The sequence below is a fragment of the Dipodomys merriami genome, unplaced genomic scaffold, assembly GCF_024711535.1.
Source record: "Dipodomys merriami isolate MVZ:Mamm:240054 unplaced genomic scaffold, mDipMer1.0.p SCAF_3, whole genome shotgun sequence".
Lineage (NCBI taxonomy): Eukaryota > Metazoa > Chordata > Mammalia > Rodentia > Heteromyidae > Dipodomys > Dipodomys merriami.
The window spans coordinates 103,495,700-103,501,505 of NW_027204492.1; the positions used below are offsets into that span (position 1 = coordinate 103,495,700).

Below are 5,806 nucleotides of genomic sequence, written 5' to 3' on the forward strand. Positions count from 1 at the left end.
CTAGTGATGAAGGGTTTGTGCTGAGAATGATAAGGGTAGTTTCCCTATTGTTCACACAGCAGGTTGTCATCTTTTTCTTCTTAATAGAGAAAGGTCTAATCCTCAGCAATGCTGCATGAGTTTTTAGTTACTTGGCAACAATAATAAGAAAAAAAAAACACCACAAGCAGTAAAGGGCTCATCATCAACATCATGACAAATAGTAGTGTCTCAGCTGGTTTTAATGGCCATATGGAAGCATTAAATTCCTTGCTTTCAAGAATTAGACCTAGTACATATGAATAGAATAAGCTCTGGCATGTATAGCAGTTTGAAACACTTAACTGCTGTATGTGAATAAATACATAGAAAACATGAATAAATCTGAGGCACTCACCTGACTAAATAGAGCAAATCTGAGATGCAAAAAAAATGTATATAGCTTGTTTCCTACTTTAAATATCTGGGTACATAATTTTGACATATCCTTACAAGGTCACATATTGTATGATATAATTGTATGAAGTAATTTAAACATTTTGAATCAAGCAGTTAAATCCGGATTTGGAAGAGATCTAACATGATATTCGATCATTAGCAAATGAAACTACCTACAATAAAATTGAATAGTATAGCAATACTTACCACAGGTGGGGGAGGATCTTAAACTAATAAGTTTGGAAAACAATAAGATGTTATTAGGATAAAGACAAAAATAAATAAATGCTATCTAGTTGGCATATATGTTTTTCATGGGTTATTGATAAGATATTCTCAAACTAGTTTCTGTGTATATAAATAAATAAGTATGTTGTAGATAATAAAAACAGGTTTCTCACTGTTAGAGAACACATTTACAAATAAAGTAAAGGGAAAGACTAAATTAATCCCTGTGGTATTGAACAGGAATCTGAGATATTGGTAAAAGCTCATTATATGTCTACACAGGCACATAAAAAATAGATGTATATATACATAGCTAATATAAAATATTTTATACTCTTGTCTGCTGAGAAGTCATTGAAACAATTAATTACCATTCCTCAAGCAGTGTTCTTGATTTCTCATCTTGAGGGACCAGGGAGAGGGAAATCATATCAAGGCAGAGGCAGGAAAAACTAAGGGGAATATGAGAAACTAGAAAAACAAAAGCTAAAAAAAGACATGAGAGGAAATTGTGGAAAAACACTGAGGCCAACCTGAAGGAGCTTCACATGGCAAATCTTATAGCAACAAGATAGTGACAGTATTGAATTAGAAACCCAAAATAGAGCTGGGAATATGGCTTAGTGGTAGAGTGCTTGCCTTGCATGCATGAAGCCCTGGGTTCGATTCTTCAGTACCATGTAAACAGAAAAAGCCGAAGTGGTGCTGTGGCTCAAGTGGAAGAGTGCTAGCCTTGAGCACAGAGAGGCTTAGGGACAGTGCCCAAGCCCTGAGTTCAAGCCCCAGGACTGGCCAAAAAAGAAATTCAAAATAAAAGACTTATTCCTGAGTTTATAGCAATAATAAATATTTGATTAAATGCACTTAAGGTCTGTGTCAGCTCCTCTTTGTAATGGAGTTGCAATTAATAAACAGTAAAGAAGGAAATAGATATTACCACAAAGCAAATACCACAGAGATGACTATTGCATGCATGCTCTATTGATGGGTAGTAGTAAGCAAAGGATCAAGGAGAGAAAATACTTGCACAGTTTAAAAGTATCTCCATTGAGATGCTTTGCATGCACTTTAAAGGAAATGATCGGGACTTCACAGTGGAAATGACCAGGAAAGATAACCTGATAGCTCAAGCCTGTAATCCTAGCTACTCAGGAAGCTGAGTTCTGAGGGTCATGGTTCAAAGCCAGCCCAGTCAGGAAAGTCCGTGAGACTCTTTTTTTTTTGGGGGGGGGGGTGGGGGGTCCGGTCGTGGGGCCTGAACCCTGGGCCTGGGCACTGTCCCTCAGCTCTTCAGCTCAAGGCTAGCACTCTACCACTTGAGCCACAGTGCCACTTCCAGCTTTTTTCTTTTTGCTTATGTGGTGCTGAGGAATCGAACCCAGGGCCTCATGCATGCAAGGCAAGCGATCTACCACTGAGCCACCTTCCCAGCCCTCCATGAGACTCTTATCTCCAATAAATTACACATAAAACCCCGGAAGTGGTGCTGTGGTTCATGTGGTAGAGTACTAGCTTTGAGCACAGAGAGGTTCATGAACAGAGCCCAGGCCCTGAATTCAAGCCTCAGCACCAGCAAAAATAAAACAAAATAAAATAAAAATTAGCTAGTGTAGAACAAGTCCGGCAAAGTTCCACTTCTAAACAATTGTAAGAATGAGTAAAATATATGATATCACTTAAGACAAGGGAAAACAGCATAGACATGACCTCTAGAAAAAGGAAACTAAGTAAAATTTCAATTCATCCTGCATTTCTTACTGGAGGCAATATCTGGGTTGGTGCATGAGGATAGGTCAAAAAAACACTGGGGAGCCATCATACTGAGGAAACAGTGATCAGAATTTGGTGATACTAACAATCTTTGGAATTGCAAGGCTTCAGAAATCTGCACAGAGGTCCCTTTTTGGTCTTATACTCAACAAAGTATATGTGAAGGGGAGAATTCGATGAGGCTGAACAAAGAGCAACTAGCAGGGGAATAAAAAAAAAGTACAGGAGACCAGTGAGCTGAATAACTGCTGGAAGACAAACATAGCTGGGCTACAAACGATATGGATAGCCAGGGGGTAGAGTTTTCTTTGAACCTGAAAAGTCAGAAAAGTTTAAGTCATAGGAATGAGACCAATATAGCTCATAGAACATCCACAACTGAACTTTACTAGAGGCCTAGAAAAGAGGATTACGTGCAAATCAATCTAGATTTTCAGATTATTCAGACAAACATTTAAAAAATATGTCTTGGTACAGTTCTATTAGAACAGAATTTCAGAAATATTAATAAACATTTATAATCATCACATTTTTTCAGTATGTACTTTGCTATTTCCTTCCTAGGAAAATGCATTTTGACCAATAATTTCTGTTCAATGATGTTGATATTAGTTCTACTGATCATAGCAACAAACGAGAAACTTTGTATTTTTCTACCAGGAGATCAGTTAAATTACTATATATATATAGTAATACTATATATATATATGTGTGTGTGTGTGTATATATATACATATATACCTTAGAACTCTAGGTAGGTCCTTATGTAGTAGAAAAATGATACTGCATTCATTTTGCTCAGCGACATTGTTATCTGTGTAACTTAACTCACAGTGAACTCGCAGTACACACTCACACACACACACACACACACACACACACACACAGAAGGAAAGTTCTAGAATAGAAAGCTCTAGAGTAAACTTTAAAGTAGAACAAAGTTTTCATTGTTGCTTCTTCTGGATAGAGGAACGAATTGTGAGGGAATATATAACAAAGGTGAATCTTAGGGCAACAAGAACATGTGTATGCACTATTTTCTAAAACCAACATTTTCCTGAGAGGTGAGCAAAGAAACATAAGGTAGTGGAAAGTTGTTTAATTGTTGCTTTTTCTTTTTCTTTTTTCAATCAAACAAATTATATCTGCCGTGGAACTATTTTTCTCTCTTAGAGGGATTTCTGGTTTTTTTTTTTTAATAGATTCTGCCTTAGTAGCTGTTTATCTACACAGTGATTTCCATAGTATTTCCTCATTAACCATATCTATGACAGACTGGTTTTAGACCACTTAGGTAGTTTTACTTATTGGTGTATATATTCTGTGGAAAGTCTCAAAAAATTTACCTGGTTAGAATTGTGTTTGCAGCTGCTGCTGCACCGCTGCTTTCTGATGCCCAGCTCCAGAGGAAGGAGAAGGCGGGTAAGGGCTCTCTATACCAAGGCGCTAAACAAGACAACTGCTTGCAAATCTACCGGTGGTAAAGCACCCAGGAAGGAAAAACCTGGCAACAAACGCCACTCGCAAGAATGCGCCCTCTACTGGAGGGGTGAAGAAACCTCATCATTACAGGACTGGTACTGTGGTGCTTCTTGAACTGAGCTTCCGAATCGCAAGTTCCCTTTCCAGAGAAATTGCTCAGGACTTCAAAACAGACCGGAGCTTCCAGGGCGCACCTATTGGTGCTTTGCAGGAGGCATGTGAGGCCTATCTGGTTATCCTTTTTGATGATACCAATCTGTGTGCTATCCATGCCACACGTGTAACCATTATGCCAAAAGATATCCAGATAGCAAGCCGCTTACCTGGAGAACGTGCTTAAGAATCCACTAAACTGGGAAGCATTTCACTCTCAAATTTTCCTCCCCCCCCTTTTCTTGTTATCAGTAGTTCTGAATGTTAGATTATTTTCCCCCACTTGGGGTCAAAAGATACCTAAGTATATGATTGCCAGTGGAAAAATTGTGGACAAAAATCAGGCCTTGGCAGTTTTTCCATTTTCATTTGTGTGTGAATTTTTAATATAACTGTGGGGATATAAAGCATTAATGCAAGTCACAATGTTTCAGTGAACAAGTTTCAGCAGTTCAACATTATGACCATTATAAATAAACCTGTTAAATTTTGGTGGAAAAAATTTTTACCGGGTTAGAATGTGACATTGAATATCAGGATGGTTTCCAAGACCTCCTCTCTAGCTTTAGGATTATCAGCTCATGAATTAGTATATTCTGTCACAAATTGAACTCTACTCGCCCACTCTTGTGATATGAAAACACCCAGGGAGGTAAAGACATCACTGAACTTCACTGTCCAAAGTGAACAATTTACTGAGAAGTGGCATTTTGTCAGAGGTGATCCATGGTAAGTGTCAGGAACTTTGGGGACCTGCAGAACAGAAAGTATGGGCTAATAGAAAGTATGTTCGCTAATAGTGGAACTTGTACAGGTCCAAGATGAGAAGGCAGTGAGGAGTGAAGGTCACTTCCTGCCTGTAGCTGGGAATATCCAGGGGAAGGGCATTGTAATATGGGAGCAACCTGGGATTGGACCCAGGTGCTGTACAATGAGACTTTAATGAATGGAAATTACTCCTATTTTTTTTTTCAGATGATTCAACCCTGTGTGTTGTAAATTTTTTTTAATCAAAGAGAAGCCCACCAGCAGGGAACACCAAATTAGCCAAAAACCCTTTTATTTCACCCATTACCCACAGTCCCCCCAAAAAGCCTTTAGTAAATCCCCTGTTACAAGGTATATTAGTTACTTTGGGAATTAGAGAAGTCTCTCAATCTAGATTCATCTAAAGAATCCTACAATATATATCAAAAGCGAGTTTGTTACCTTTCTCTTTTCTTCCTTCCCTCTTTCCTTCTCTCCCAGCTACCATTTGATCCAAACTATCCCAATTGCACTTATTTAACCCACATTAAAATAATCAAGGCCACTCTCAGATTCTGCAACTATTATACTACAGATAATGTAAAACATCCCTATAAGTAAGCGGGCTTAAACTCTCCCAACCAAAGCTAAGACTACTACTACTAGCACAATGATTTGAGATGGCCCCCACCTTAAGGGGCTATCACCCTTATACCTCAAAGTCTCTGGAGAGTTTGTGTATAAAACATGTCCAGTCTCTTCATTGTGTTCACCTGTAGTGAGGTAAAAGTACAGACTACTTTCTTCTCTGCCACAAATAGATTCTCTGTGGTTTACTCATCATCTCAAGGTAAGTGCTTAGAGCAGTTTTCCATGTGAGGCTTACTTTAGCCTTTAAAACACTACCCCAGGGACCCGACCCTGCTCACTACTCCTACACTCTCCTCTGACCCACCACCAAGATGAACTTCAAATCACTTCATGGAGGGGTCTGAAGTTTTCTGAGGGC

General features: G+C 38.7%; 1 pseudogene; it reads left to right on the forward strand.

The window, feature by feature from the left end:
* The first annotated feature begins 2,696 nt into the window (after window positions 1–2,696).
* LOC138839928 (histone H3.3C-like) lies at window positions 2,697–4,237 on the forward strand (annotated as a pseudogene).
* The last annotated feature ends 1,569 nt before the right edge of the window (window positions 4,238–5,806 follow it).